Source organism: Myotis brandtii, unplaced genomic scaffold, assembly GCF_000412655.1.
Source record: "Myotis brandtii unplaced genomic scaffold, ASM41265v1 scaffold251, whole genome shotgun sequence".
Classification (NCBI taxonomy): Eukaryota; Metazoa; Chordata; class Mammalia; order Chiroptera; family Vespertilionidae; genus Myotis; species Myotis brandtii.
In genome coordinates this window covers 2,619,330-2,635,812 of record NW_005359516.1, presented here as the reverse complement: position 1 = coordinate 2,635,812, position 16,483 = coordinate 2,619,330, and the positions used below count along the sequence as shown (strand labels likewise).

At 42.7% G+C, this 16,483-nt stretch overlaps 1 pseudogene; it reads right to left on the bottom strand.

The window, feature by feature from the left end:
- Nucleotides 1–8,630: 8,630 nt before the first annotated feature.
- On the bottom strand, nucleotides 8,631–9,201 carry LOC106726346 (annotated as a pseudogene).
- Between the last annotated feature and the right edge of the window lie 7,282 nt (nucleotides 9,202–16,483).

Here is a 16,483-nt window from a genome sequence, read left to right as displayed (position 1 = left end):
GGAAGAGGCCAGAGCGAGCAGGCGGAGGGACTTGGCCCGGATCCTGGGCCCCGCCACCATCTCCGACCCAGTTGTTCCGCGTCGCATTCCGCCCAGACAAAGCCCCTGCGCTTGGGCGGAGAGCGCTGGGGCCAAGCACGCACCTCCCGGAGACCGATTGCCCTTATCTGTCCCGGGTGCTAAAGGGCTCTAATCCAACCCAACCATTGCTCTCTGCCCTCCCCCCTTTTCTTTACTACCCCTCCCCTCAGCCCTGGTAAACTGTGACCTACTTCCCGTCTACGAATTTACACATTCTAGTTATCTCCTGTGAGTGGAATCATATAATATTTGTCCTTTTGTGTCAGGCTTATTTTGCTTGGCATAATGTCTTCAAGGTTCATCTATGTTGCAATATGTTTTATAACTTCACTCCTTTTTACAAAGTTGCTAAATGTACATAAAATTTATCAGTTTTAAGTGTACAGTTAAAGTGGCATAAGTACATTCAACCACTATCCAGCTCCAGAACTTTTCCATCATTCCAAACTGAAACTTTGTAGCCATTAAATAATAACTCTCGCCCTGACCGGTTTGGCTCAGTGGATAGAGCGTCGGCCTGCGGATTGAAGGGTCCCAGGTTCAATTCCAGTCAAGGGCATGTACCTTGGTTGCGGGGACATCCCCAGTGGGAGGTGTGCAGGAGGCAGCTGATCGATGTTTCTCTCTCATTGATGTTTCTGACTCTCTGTCCCTCTCCCTTCCTCTCTGTAAAAAAAAAAAAAAAATCAATAAAATATATTTAAAAAAATAATAATAACTCTGCCTGGACCCCTGGTAACCATCATTCTACGCTCTGGCTCAATGAATTTGGGGGCATCACTTTTCTGTGTTATCAGCAATGGCTGTGTTCCCACACTGAGGGATTGAGGGGGACAAGCCATACACTGGAGAATATCCAGATGGGGTTAATGACAAGGTGAAAAAACCTGGTCATATATGAGAAAGAGTGGAGGGGACTGAGAATATTCAAGAAAGTGAGGTCCTGAGCATAAGAGGCCACAAATTCCGTTTGGAGCTATCTTTGAACTCGCTTAGACCATGAGCTAAACTTACCCTGCCGAGTTAAAAAAATTTATGAACAAGAAGTTATCATTGAAATTAAATGGTAGCAGACATGTCCAAGGAATACTGTGGAGATTTGATCCCTTTATGAATCTTGTGATACATTGATAAATGTGGAGATAGCAACTGGTGGGCAATAGAATATTGGAACCTATAATAATAAAAGCATGATATGCAAATCAACGGAACAGCCAAACAGCTGAATAACCGACGAAGCTGGAGCTGTGAGGACCAGCCATTGCAGCTGGGGCTGCGAAGGCCTACTATTGCATGAATTTCATGCATCAGGCCTCTAGTGGTTGTAATAGGAGGAAATAGTATCACCATGTTAGAGGCCTTGGAATGAGTATAAAGAATGGCTGTATTCACCAGAGAAATCAACTGCTTCCACATGTCCCCTCTCCACAGCACCCGTTTTATCACAATATAAAAATCGAGACCTGTCCATTTTCACATTGAACTTTTGTTAAATAAACTTTTGTATTGGTCAAAAAAAAGAAGTGAGGTCCTAGGATGATTTTAATTCACCTAAAAATAAAAAAAAAATTTTAAACCTGGGAGGTTTTAGTTTCATAACAAATTTAGAAGCCAACAGTGTGATGTAATTGGAAAAGACTCAAGGGGCCATGAAGACTGTCTTCGCCTAAGTCAGTGATGGCGAACCTATGACACGCGTGTCAGAGGTGACACGCGAACTCATTTTTTTGGTTGATTTTTCTTTGTTAAATGGCATTTAAATATATAAAATAAATATCAAAAATATAAATCTTTGTTTTACTATGGTTGGAAAGATTAAAAAAATTTCCATATGTGGCACGGCACCAGAGTTAAGTTAGGGTTTTTCAAAATGCTGACACGCTGAGCTCAAAAGGTTCGCCATCACTGGCCTAAGTGAAGGATGGCAGTGTAGGAAAGTGGTTAGAACTGTCCTGTCAATAGAAATATAATTTACTATTTTTTTAATCCTCACCTGAGGATATTTTTCCATTGATTTTTAGAGATAGTGGAAGAGAGAGGGAAAGACAGAAATATCGATGTAAGAGAAAAACCTCCATTGGTTGCCTCCTGCACGGGCCAGGATCAGGGCCTGGGCCAGAGCCGGCAACCAAGGTACATGCCCTTGATCAGAATCAAACCCGGGACCCTTCAGTCCGCAGGCTGACGCTCTATCCACTGAGCCAAACCAGCTAGGGCTTGATTACTATTTTAAATTTTCTAGTAGCCACATTCAAAAAAAGAAACAGTAAAATATTTTACTTAGGTCAATGTATTAAAAATATTTTAATATGTAATTAAAATTAATTAGCTATCTCCTAGTCTTTCTTTCATATTTGGTCTTCTAAATTAGGCTGGCCACACATTCAAGTGTTTAATAGTTACCTTTCCACTGTATTGGACAGCACAGAGTTGGAACCGGGGGCTTGGGTGTCAGACAGGTCTGGGATCATATTGCATCCCTTACTATGTTGAGTGACTAGGCAAATTACCCTTTTATCTGTTTCATCTGTAAAACAGAACTAACAGTACTCAATCTATAGGGTGATTGTGAGGATTAATGGCACACGAAGCACTTAGAACATGTTCAGTAAATGTTGATTATTAGTGGTAAATTGTGATTACTTAGTGAATTACCATCAGATGATGTGGCTTGGAAACATTCCAGAGGGACGGAGTTAAAAGACAATGGACAAACTGGAAAAACCTGTTTGGAACACATCTGACAAAATGTTATTTTCAATATGTAGGAAGTGCTTGCAAATAAGAAAATGAGAAATATGAATGGGAAATTCAAAACAGGAGACATATCGGAAGTGATTTTTAAAAAATTTAATTGTTTTGAGAGAGGGATAGGAAGGGGGAGAGAGGGAAGGAGGGAAAGAGATGGGGGGAGGGAGAGAGAGAAATATCAATTTTTGTTGTTCCACTTGAGCATTCGTTGGTTGGTTCTTTTTTTTTTTTTTTAAATGTATTTGTAACCCTAGCTGGTTTGGCTCAGTGGATAGAGCGTTGGCCTGTGGACTGAAGGGTCCCAGGTTCGATTTTGGCCAAGGGCACATGCCTGGGTTTCGGGCTTGAACTCCAGTAGGGGGCGTGCAGGGGGCAGCCAATCAATGATTCTCTCTCTTCATTGATGTTTCTATCTCTCCCTCTCTCTTCCTCTCTGAAATCAATAAACATATGTATTTTTTTAAAAATAAAATTGTATTTTTATTGATTTCAGAGAGGAAGGTAGATGGAGAGAGAGAGAAACTTCAATGATGAGAGATTGATCAGCTGCCTCCTGCACACACCCCACTGGGGATCGAGCTCACAACCCAGGTATGTGCCCTGACCGGGAATTGAACCATGACCTCCTGGTTCATAGGTTGATGATACTCAACCACTGAACCACACCTGTAGGCATTGGTTGATTCTTGTATGTGCCCTGACCAGGCATCGAACTGCAACCTTAGTGTATCAGGAATGCTCTAACAACTGAACAAACTACCCAGTCATGGCGGAAATGATTTAAAAAAAAAAAGAAAAAAAGTCCCTTTGAAATGAGTTCCGCTCTCCTGGGATTTAATATATACGTACTATTGTTGAGTAACAAATTGGCAACAACCAGAATTTGGTGGCACCTAATACTGAAGGTGTGAGATCAACTCTCCTTTCAAATCAAATTTTTCTGATTTGATAGTTAGATCTGATCCCAGATTATTAGGATAAACAAGAGTACTTGCTTCAAGGAGAAACTAGTCAGCCTTTTCTTTCTTTTTTAAATTATCAGGCTTCTTTAAATATATATATTGATCTCAGAGAGAAGGGAGAGGGAGAGATAGAAACGTCAATGATGGGAGAATCATTGATTGGCTGCACACCCCCAACTGGGGATCAAGCCTGAAACCAAGGAATCGAACCGTGACCTTCTGGTTCACAGGTCACTGCGTAACCACTGAGCCACGCCAGCTGGGCTAGTCAGCCTTCTCTATCCACCTTTTTCCTCTTCCAAACGAAGGTGAACAGCCAACAAACATTTTCTAACAAGTTTGATTTTTTTCCTTTGTCACATGTGTGGTCATTTCACATTTGCTTTGCTAATAGTTCTTTCCCACTAGGGTTGACATTTCACATGACTTGAAATAGCCCAAAATTGTTCCAAATTTAGGCAGAGCTAACTTATATTCTCACATAAGCCACAATTCCCCCAAATGCTCTTTTTTAAATCCTCACCTGAGGATATTTTTCCATTGATTTTTAGAGAGTGGAAGAGAAGGGGAGAGACAGAGAAACATCGATGTGAGAGACACATCGATTGGTTGACTCTCAAATGTGGGGGATTAAGCCTGCAACCCAGATACCTGCCATTGACCTGAATTGAACCCAGGACCCTTCAGCCTATGAGCCAAGCCAAACGCTCCATCCACTGAGCCAAACTGGCTAGGGCACTCGTAGAATATTCTTAAGACTTCTGGCTAGCTCCTTCTGGAATGTTCTATCTGCCAGTAGGGTCAGCTACATAATTTGTGTGGCCTAGTGAGAAATGAAAATGTATGGCCCATTTTCATAAAAGGAAAAAAGTTTGTTCTTTTCTGAAGTTGCTCTCTCAACCTGTCGTGGTTGTTTTTATTTGCTACTGTTTTTGTGCTCTCAGGCATGGAAATACTCAAGGGGTAAGTGCAAGCCCTCACAAGTGCCCAGGACTGTGCCCTGAGACAGCATGCATTTCCTAGTCTGGGAAAATGTGATCTAATGGTGGAGAACAGACTAAATCAGACTCAACTTAGTCCTCAGTCTTCTATTGGCTGCATTCTGCTCTACAGCAGTGCCTTGAGGCAAAAAAAAATGCCTCAAGGTGCAGCCATCTCAAGGGGAGGGAGGGTTACAGGGTAACAGGAAACTGAGAAGAAAAAAACATTGGTTAGGAGATCAAAATATTATCCCTGTATGCACATCAGTGTCTGAGAACTGTATTAATGATCGAGCCCCCAGAGAGTTGATCTACTCTTTGTGAGTTAATAAATCAGGTCTTGAGGTAAGGCTAAGTGCCAGTCAGACTAAGCTCTGAGGCGAGTTGATACCATGGGGATTTCCATGGGTAGCCAGTTTGTCTTGCTATGGTGACTCCATTCTGTCTTCCTGCATACACTTCTAGAAAGTCATGTACCCTTAACGGTTCAGGGGCCCAAATGGGAGTGATGGTGTGGTTAGTTAGGGAGGGGAGGAGAGGTTGGGCCTCACCCTTTTCCCCTCCCTTCCTTCACACCCCGTTTTATTGCATCACAAAATGCCTTTCATCATCAGGGTCAATTCCAGGCCCCTGCCTTAGGAGGGAAAACCCCCAGCCTTCTGTACATTCAGAAAAGGATATTTACCATATGAAGCCAGCCTTGAGGATGCCTTCATTTAAAGTTCAGAGATCAACCCGCCCCATTCCATATAAGGCCAGATTTTACAAGAGGGTGTTTCCTACTTCCTCAACTCGCTGGCAGTCCAGCATTAAAAGAAACCAAAACAGGTCCCTCACTTTAGTCAGACAAAGAATTAGAAATGATTCTTTCCTGACTCAGAGGGAGGGGCCCAGTACCCACACACTGGCAACCACGTAATACTGAAGAGGAGGGTTGGAGTGGGGCCAGAAAGTACCAGGCCTCGTTTGGTGTCCTCTCCAACAGCAGCTGCCCAATGTCTTAAGAGCCCACCTCTTCGCTGGAGAGTTCCCTCCTACTTGAGAGTTGCAGTCACCCTCTGCCTGACCTAGACCATGTTCCTGTGATCTCTTGAGCTTTGTGAAAAAGAAGAGTGAGAAAGCTAAGGGCCTCTTATTTATCAACATTGCCCTTTTCTTGTCAGCAGCATTTATGTTATTAACCACCTTCCTCTGAAAATCCTTTTCCTTTTTGGATATATTTTCTCTCTTCTGATTCATTCGTTTATTCAATCAGCAAACATTCACTGAGCGCCTGTAGTACAACAGGCACAGTATTGGATTCAGGGAACACGAGCGTAAGACACCTGGTCTCTGCCTTCAGGTTTGTCACTCACAAAGGATCTCCCCATTACCTGGCTACTCCACTTCTACTTCTCCCTCTCAGTTCTCAAAGGTGACATCTCCTAAGGCTTTTTCTTTTGTCCTTCCTGTCTTCACTCCCATAATACCAATATCACCAGTTACAACAGTCCCTTAAATCCTACCCCTCAATCTAAAACTCTCTCCCAACCTTCAAAACTGATTTTCCAATTGACCAGTTATTTCTACCTAGATGTTGCAATAACTCAATTCATAAGGTCCAAAAATGAAATTTTCCAACTTTCCATCACCCCCACCCCAACCTGCCTCACTTCTCCTCATCACCTTACCCTTCTGACTTCAGTGCTTATACCCATGAAACACTCCTTTCCCAAGTATCCAGGGTAAAAAAGTTTGGGGTTTTTTGGACTCCTTACTCATGCCTCTGCCCTTCCACAGCCAATCAATGGTCAACTTCAATCAATTCTACAGCCGTGCTGTGTCCCACAGATGTGTCATTTCCATCCCTACCACCACCCTGGCTGAGTATCTCCTGAACTGTTAACTAGTTCCCTGTCTGGTTTCCATGATTCAGACTTTCCCTCTTTTTAATCCAGAGCTCCCTGCATGTCTTTTTCTTGGCTGAAAAGTCTTCAGGGGTTCACCATTTCACCAGAATAAAATGCAGAATCCAAAACCTGACATCCAAGACCTCATTAAAACAGCCCTGTCCTTTCCCACATTTTCTAGTTTTCCTGCGGCCCTGAGCATCAGTCAAATTGAACCACTATGTTCTTCTTTGCTCAGGCTGTTTGCTCTGCCTAACATGCCTCTCTAACTCCTATTTTCCCTGATCCAAATCAAAGCCCAACCCAAACCTTTCCTATTCCGTGAAGCCTTCTCTTCTCCCCAATAGTTGGGAATTTTTTCTTCTTCTCTAAAGAACCACAGCCCTCAATATATACCTCTCTGAGACCCACATATCCTGGTTTGTCTTACCTCTCCTGGTGAATTGTAAACTTGAGGACAAGAGAAGCTGATTTCCCACTGCATCTTCTATACTCTAGGAGAGAATCTTATGTAGAGTAGCAACAAAATAGAGTAGAAAGAGCAAGATCTTAGAATGAGAGGCCCTGGTTACTGGAGCCTGAAGAAAGTTTGTCATAAGAATAGATGTTATGCCCTAGCTGGTTTGGCTCAGTGGATAGAGTATCTGTCTGAGGACTGAAAGGTCCCGGGTTTGATTCCAGTCAAGGGCACATGCTGGGTTCCTGACCAGCAAATATCTGCAAAGGCCACAGATGCCCAGGTCTGAGGCCCTCCCTACCAGAGAAGTAACAAACTGAGAAGTGTTTGCATCCTACAATGTATCATTTGTCCAGTGTACAGAGGATTCTACACCCAAGAGCCTGAACACAACCCTTCAGGACCTAGCTCCTGTACTCCTTCCCCGTGGTCTTCCCACCATCTCCCGCAAATAGTCACTGTCCCCAGAACCTGCGCTCTTCTGCTCACACTGTACACTCTGCCTGGGATGCCCCCAACCCTTCTCTATGAGTTTTTTTTATTTTTTTAATCCTTACCTAAGTATATGTTTTTATCGATTTCAGAGAGAGGGAGGAGAGGAGAGGAGAGAGAAACATCAATGTGTGAGTGAAACATCAATCAGCCACCTCCCGCATGCCCCTACCAGGCATTGAATTCTCTGAAATCAATAAAAAATATATATTTTTAAAAATAGATGTTATGAGTGGGACTGGGTGGGCACTGAATATCAGGTCCTGAATGACAAAGATTTCCATGAGGTATTTTTTTAAATTCCATTTTTTAAAATATATATTTTTTATTGATTTCAGAGAGGAAGAGAGAGGGAGAGAAAGAGAAACATCAATGTGTGAGTGAAACATCAATCAGCCACCTCCCGCATGCCCCTACCAGGCATTGAATCCACAACCCAGGCATTTGCCCTGACCAGGAATTGAACCAGCAAAATTTTGATGCCCAACCGAGTCACACCGGCCAGGGCTTCATGAGTTCTTTAAATAATTTATTATCTTATGTGTTTGTGATATGTGGAGTCCTCTAAAGTATAGCTTCCAGAGTAGGTGATTCTCTTGCTTGGGTCTAAGTATTAGAAGTAACAATCTAGTAAGCAAGGCAAAACAAAGCAGGAAAAAGAGATTTCACTACTTTTTTTTTTTGCTGCAAAAAACTTTATTGTTTCATTTGATCCAATGCATTGGAGAGGGCTCCAGAGTGGTTAAAACAGGGGTCCTCAAACTTTTTAAACAGGGGGCCAGTTCACTGTCCCTCAGACCGTTGGAGGGCCGGACTATAGTTTAAAAAAAAAACTATGGACAAATTCCTATGCACACTGAACATATCTTATTTTGAAGTAAAAAAAAAACAAAACGGGAACAAATACAATATTTGTATTTGCATGTGGCCCGCGGGCTGTAGTTTGAGGACCCCTGGGTTAAAACAATGGCTAGTAGTTTCGGGAAGAGGCTCAAGTAAAAGCCAAAGACAACAGGGGGATGCAGAGGGGCCTCTGTAAGGCCTCTGGGCTCCAAAGGCTCCTAGTCGTGCTTGAGGATGAGCCTTTCGAAGAGATACTCGCCCAGCCCAGCCTGGGGGGCAGCCAGCCTGCGGATGTTAGTCAGGTGGTCACCCATCTTGATGATCAGTTTCACCTCCTCATTCAGGAAGTGGTTCTCCAGGAAGTCGCAGAGATGAGGGTCTGCACAGGTAGAACCCAGGGCATGCAGCTCCAAAAGGGCCTGGTTCAGGTTCTTCTCTAAGGCCAGGGCGGCTTCCATGGCATTCTGAGTTTTGCCCCAGTGTTCTTGGGAAGGTTTCTTCACATCCGGGAAGAGAATGCGGCCGCCACGCTTGTTTTGCAACTTAAAGAGATGCTCAGCGCCCTCGCGCTTCTTCTCTGCCAACTCGAGGAAGAAGTGGCCCACACCCTCCAGAGCCACATCATCACGGTCGAAATAGTAGCCCAGAGAGAGGTAGGTATAGGAGGCCCGCAGATGCAGGTTGGCCAGGCGATTGACCGCAGCCTCCACCTCGGTGGAATAATTCTGATGAATTTGGGAGCTCATGGTTGTTTAGCAATAAGGAGTTAAGGTAGGAAAAAACCAGTGTCCTGGAGGTGGTTCTGAAGGTGGTGACTAAATGAGACGCAGGAAAGTGGCCGGAGGCTGGAAGAAGGGGAATCCCTGGGTCTGTTCTGTCCAAACACTGTTGAAGCAAGAGACAGATCCGGTACCTCTGAGTGCACTGCAACTACTTTTTCTTTTTTGTAGCACTGGTCTAATTTCAAATCTAGAAGCAAAAGCAATTCATAGAAAACTTTTTTATGATTAGAAAAATTATAAAATCTTGTTAGAAAAGTTTGCAAACCAGTTCAGCCAGTGTTGCTAAATGGCTGAGCGTCAACCCATGAGCCAGGAGGTCATGGTTCGATTCCAGGTCAGGGCACATGTCCGGTTGCAGGCTTGATCCCCAGTAGGGAAAGTACAGGAGGTGGCCAATTGATGATTCCCTCTCATCATGGATGTCTCTCTCTCTCTCTCTCTCTCTCTCTCTCCCTCCCTCCCTCTCCCTTCCTCTCTGAAAGCAACAAAAACATTTTTTTTTTTAATTGCAAACCAGTGGTGGGGGGAGGGTGTTAAGGAATTGGGGGGATTGAGCAAAAAAGAAAAAAGAGAGAGAAAGAACTCATGGACATGAACAACAGCATGGTGATTGGTGGGGTGGGGGCGTGGAAGAGGGCATAGAGGGAATAAATGGTGATGGAGAAAAAGAAGAAAAAAGTTTGCAAACCAATAGCCTGATTATACTTAATGGAGTAATTCTAGAGTTATTCCTTTAAAGTCAAGTCTAGAGCAAGGAATGAATGGGCACTATTTTTAAACATTGTTCTAGAAATTCTAGCCACTAAAGTAAGATAAGAAATAGAAATAAGAGCTCTAGATATTTGAAAGACAAAAGTATCATTATTTGTAGATGATATGCTACTTCACCTAAAAACACAAGAAAATTTTCTTAAAACCACTAGTATAGGCAAATTCATAATTATGCATATCACAATTATAAAATGGTCCTATATAATAAAAGACTAATATTCAAATAGACCGAACAACCGGTCGCTATGATGTGTGCTGACCACCAAGGGGAGTACATGAACATGGCAGGCGTCAGCAGCAGAGCACAGAACATGGCAGGCAGCAGCAGCGGCAGGATGGTAGAGCAGGTGAGTGGGGGCGCCAGACCAAGGCGGGGCACTGGTTGCTGTCATCGGGGCAAGCCTCTGGTGGTTGCTGAAAATTCTTTGCTCCCACATGCCGCAGTCCAGCCCAGCGCTTGCACCTACTGCCAGCGCCGGTCCTGCTCACACCCACTGCCGGCGCCCAGCGCTGGCCCCAATTGCTCAGCACCATCAGCGGGTGCAAGCAGCGGCTGCCAGCCCTGATCGCCCCTGAGGGCTTCTCTACCTCCCCCTGCTCCTGAGGGGCGATCGGGGCCGGCAGCTGCCTCTCGCACCCGCTGCCAGCAATGGCCCTGCTGGCACCCGCAGCCGGCACCCAGCGCCAGTCCTGATCACTTGGCACCATCAGCGGGTGCGAGCGGTGGCTGTCGGCCCTAATTGCCCCTCAGGCTGACGCATGAAGCAATTGGGGCTGACGCCAGCAGTGGGTGCAAGCAGAGCTGGCACCGTCAGCGTGGGAGCGGCAGTGGCGGGAGCGGGGCTGCCAGCGACAGGGGACTGGGGGCTGTGGCAGGAGGGGCTGGGTGAGGGCGTGGAGGATGAGCTGAGACCCACCCCTGTGTTCACTGCAGCCTCTTGGCACACAGTTCCTTTCAAGGTGCACGAATTTGTGCACTGGGCCCCTAGTTAGAAAATAAAAAGATTGCCCTAGCTGGTTTGGCTCAGTGGATAGAGCGTTGACCTGCGGACTGAAGGGTCCCGGGTTTGATTCCAGTCAAGGGCATATGCCTGGGTTGCAGGCTCAATCCCCAGTGTGGGGCATGCAGGAGGCAACCGATCAATGATTCTCTCTCATCGTTGATGTTTCTATCTCTCTCTACCTCTCCCTTCCTCTCTGAAATCAATTTAAAAAATTAAAAAAGAAAAAGATTTTTCTATATGCCAATAATATATAGCTAAAAAATATAATGGTAGCTGGGGTGGGTGTGGCTCAGTTGGCTGGAGCATTGTCACTACACCAAAAGGTGATGGGTTCAATTCCTGGTCAGGGTACCTACCTCCAGGTGGGTTTGATCCCTGGTCAGGCCATGTGCAGAAGGCAACAGATGGATGTTTCTCGCATCGATGTATTTCTCTCTTTCTAAAATCAATAAAGTAAGCCCTCGCTGGTGCTCAGTGGTTAGAGCATCAGCCAGAAGACCGAAGGGTTACGGGTTCGATTCCCACTCAAGGGCACATACCTTAAATGCAGGCTCTATTCCTGGCCCTGGTCAGGGCAGGGCACATGCAGGAGGCAACCAATCAATGTGTCTCTCTCACATCAATGTTTCTCTCTCTTTCCCCCTCACTGTCTAAAAAAATCAATGGAAAGGATATATTCAGGTGAGGATTAAAAATAAAAATAAAATAAATAAGGTAAAATTTATTTAAAATATATAATGGTAAAATAAATTTTAAAACTCTTATATGAGAAACATGCAGAGCCTTTGTGACGAAAACTACCAAACTTTACCTAAAAACCTAAGAGTAACTAGAAAAACATTCTGATTTGTCTGGAAAAACTAAATATTATTTCAATGTGTGTGTGTGTGTGTGTGTGTGTGTGTGTGTATGTGTGTTCTCAACACCACTGAGCAATTTTCTAATTCTCAGTAGACATTGACTGGGTGTCCTACAATTTAACTTAATTCTAACACTATCTACCCTGAGGATCGATGTTTCCCTTATATTGATGTCTCTCTCTCTCTCTAAAAAAACATATCCTCAGGTGAGGATAGAAAACCAAATTGTGATCACTGTATAAAAATAGAGAAGCCAGGCCCTGGCTGGTGTTTCTAAGTAGTTAGAGTATCAGTCCGTGCACTGAAGGTCTTGGGTTCAATTCCCAGTCAAGGGTATATTTCTGGGTTACAGATCAATCACTGGCACCAGTTGGCATGTACACAGGAGGCAACCGATTGATGTGTCTCACATTGATTTCTCTCTCCTCTCTCTCTCTCTCTCTCTCCCCCCACCCTTCCCTTCCACTCTCTCTAAAAATCAATGGAAGAAATATCCACAGGGAAGAATTAACAACAAAAAGAATAAAGAAGCTAGTCCACAGAATAAAATTTTAAAATCAAATCTATTTATACATATATAAGGGTTTAGAATATGGCTAATGTAAAATTTCTAATTGGTGGGATAAGGACGGTTTATTCAATAATGGATGTTGGACAACTAACCACTTGTAACAAGATTTAGGTTATTTACTTACCTCATACCATGTATCAAAATTAATTCCAGAGAGATTAAATATTTATGTATAAAAATGTCTACCCAGAGAGAACTGTTGATAAATTATTTTATATCTGTAAGATGAAATACTATGAAGTCATTTAAAACAATAAGAAAAATATTTTATGGCATGAAGAGATGAACGCAATACAATGTCAGCTGAAGAGAGCAGGTTACATAGTACCATGTATAGTACCATTTTACTCAGAATTTTATGTTAAATGCACATTTGGTTAGAGTAATAACTAGAAAGACACAGGTCAAAAGTTAGCAGTAGCTTGATGAAATACTATGAAGTCATTTAAAACAATAAGAAAAATATTTTATGGCATGAAGAGATGAACGCAATACAATGTCAGCTGAAGAGAGCAGGTTACATAGTACCATGTATAGTACCATTTTACTCAGAATTTTATGTTAAATGCACATTTGGTTAGAGTAATAACTAGAAAGACACAGGTCAAAAGTTAGCAGTAGCTTTTTGATTTTTTTTTTTTTTTTAGTTCTTTTTTTCTTTTTTTTGCTCAATCCTTCTACCCCCAGCAGTAATTTTTTTGAGTGGTAAAAACTATAGGCAATCTATACTTTTTTGCTAATCTGAATTTTTTAAAATATTAAACATGTATTTCTTCTTAAAAAATAAAATGTATTTGCCTGGCTGGCATGGCTCAGTGGTTGAGCATCGACCTAAGAACCAGGAGGTCACAGTTCAATTCCAGGTTAGGGCACATGCCCAGGTAGCAGACTCGATCCCCAGCAAGGGCATGCAGGAAGCAGCCAATCAATGATTCTCTCTCTCGTCATTAATGTTTCTATTGCTCTCTCCCTCTCTGAAATCAATTTAAAAAAAGTTTTTTTAATTAACCAATGAATGCATAAATAAGTTGGACAACAAATCAATATTTTTCTCTCCCTCTCTCCCTCTAAAATCAATACATAAAAACTTTTAAAAGGATAAATTCTACTATGCCCAATTGCAAGGTATATTGTTTTCACTGAGACCTTGTATTTCTTAAGTATTTTACATATTACATTATTGTAATGTTAACGTAAAAACATTCAAACCTGTAAAGAATTTCTGTGAATTGTCAAACTGCAGCGGGAAGGCCGGGGAGGGTTGGGGGGCAGGAGGGAAGGGGGTAAGAGATCAACCGAAGGACTTGTATGCATGCATATAAGCATAACCAATGGACATAAGACACTGGGGGGTAGGGGAGGCCAAAAAAAAAAAAAAGAATTTCTGTGAATTTATTTGAGCCAAACTGTCAACAATTGCTGGGCAGCAGTATCTCAATGGATTGGGGTAATGCTCCAGAGCAGCGGTTCTCAACCTGTGGTCGAAAGACCCTTTCACAGGGGTCGCCTAAGACCATCGGAAAACACATATATAATTACATACTGTTTTTGTGATTAATCACTATGCTTTAATTATGTTCAATTTGTAACAATGAAATTGGGGGTCACCACAACATGAGGAACTGTATTAAAGGGTCGTGGCATTAGGAAGGTTGAGAACCACTGCTCCAGAGAATGGCGTTTTTTCCCATCTATTTTTATATATTGCAATCAAAGGAGGGGACGTAGGTGGGTTACATGAAATCCACTGGTGATAGATTAGAGAGGTGGGAGAAAGCAAAGCGGGGAAACCTCTGGGATTGGATAAAAAGTAAAATGTGAGACACATACATAGGTGGGGGATAGTTACGTCAACAATTAACATGTTAACAATAACAATGAAGGAATTTGTGGTATCTGTCCTGGTGCCTAGGCACATTAGGTTGTGCCCCAAAGGGTATGGAAAAAGGGAAGTTACAAGTTACCCAGACATTTCAAAGATATGTTATCATTAATGCAAAAAGACAGATAGGCTCAGTTAAGGTAAAGGTTGACCTTGTCAGTGAAGATACTGGCCTAGGACGTAACTACCCACCACAACTGCTTTTAGTTAGTGTAATTTCAGACCATCCTTTGTGGTTACTTTAGGTCTCTGAGTTTGCAAGACCGCCATGCAGACCTTCCCTGACCTTGTCAGGTTAGCATATGGACCCTTTCATCCACATAATCTTTCATAGAAATGTTATGGGACAGGTAATAAAAACATAAAATAATCCCTGTTTTTCTAATGAGGCAATGAAGGCCCCCAAGTCAATCATCTAATAAGCATCAGGACTAGGTTTTGAAGGCACATCTGTCTTTCTTTTTTTAAAATATATTTTTATTGATTTCAGAAAGGAGGGGAGAGAGGGAGAGAGAGATGGAAACATCAACGATGAGAGAGAATCATTGATCGGCTGCCTCCTTCACACCCCCTATTAGGGACCGAGCCCGCAACCCAGGCATGTGCCCCCAACTGGAATTGAACCCGGGATCTTTCAGTCTGGAGCTGACGCTCTATCCACTGAGCCAAACCAGTTAGGGTGGCACATTTGTCTTTAAAGTTCATGCCCTTATTTGTAATACTAAAGACTGGAAATAACCTAAATGTCCCTCAGTGGTAACCAGTTAAGTTACAGTACATACCTACACTGTAAAACTGCACCTTAAAAATAAAAATGAGAATGCTTTCTACTTGTTTCCAAGATAAAGTGTTAGTGGAAAAAAAAACCAACAAGGTTCAGAAGTTATGTATAGCATCATACCATTTATGTTAAACTGAAGTAAGGAAGAGTATATATTTGTTTTAGAAGGATAAACCAAAACCTAGTAACAGGGTTATCTATTTGGGGTAGAGGAAATAGGCGGATGGGGCACAGGAGAAGCAGAAAGACTTTTCCCTATATATCTTTAATGTATTTTTTAGTTTTAAGCCATGCAAATGAATTACCTATTCAAATACACATACACATTTAAAAAGCAAAATAAAGTAAAATAAAACAAAACTCCTGATCTTTCCACTCTTCCAAGACATCTCTGGAGGGCAGTTTGTGTCCCCATTTCAAGGAGTCACACAGGGTAGCAGGCCTCTGGACTCCTTAGGCCAGCAGTTCTCAACCTGTGGGTCTCGACCCCTTTGGGGGTCAAACGACCCTTTCACAGGGGTCGCCTAAGACCATCGGAAAACACATATATAAGTACATATTGTTTTTGTGATTAATCACTATGCTTTAATTATGTTCAATTTGTAACAATGAAAATACATCCTGCATATCAGATATTTACATTACGATCCATAACAGTAGCAAAATTACAGTTATGAAGTAGCAACGAAAATAATTTTATGGTTGGGGGTCACCACAACATGAGGAACTGTATTAAAGGGTCGTGGCATTAGGAAGGTTGAGAACCACTGCCTTAGGTGGTTCTAACCAAGGCAGCACACAGGCCAGGAAGTCTGCTCTGCCAGGGAGCAGCTCCAGGCCAAGCACACCCTCTTCCCTTATCCTTGACTTAGAAAAACAAAGGCAATAGGCAAATCCACTCGTCAGCGTTTCTGAAGCCAGCTGTTAACCTATCCTCTTCCTGCCCCTCTTTCTTTTCTTCCTTTTTCCAGAAAAACCTGGAAAGCTCTGCAAAACTTTGCAAAATGCTGTACTAGCTCTGGCTGCCTTCTATTTATTTATTTTTCTCTTTTGGCCTGTGTCATCTTCTCAGGCAAGGACCGCAGTCTGACTTCCTGCCAGCTCGCCTGCTGGGTTCATTAGAGTGTCTTTAAAAAAAAAATCTGTATTTTCCTAAGACTACAAACCTCAAGTTAGAGGTAATTTTTTTTCCAACTTCCTACCCAAAGTAGGACATCCAAGTTGTAAAATTTAGCAGAGTATTTGGTTTTAAAACACAATCCCATGGTTTCACTTTGTCCATCCAATCAACTTGGGACTGACAGCTCTCATAAAATATCTGCTCTGGCTAAGAATTCCACAAAGCAGGTCTATTTATGTGTGAAGTCTAGCAGCACA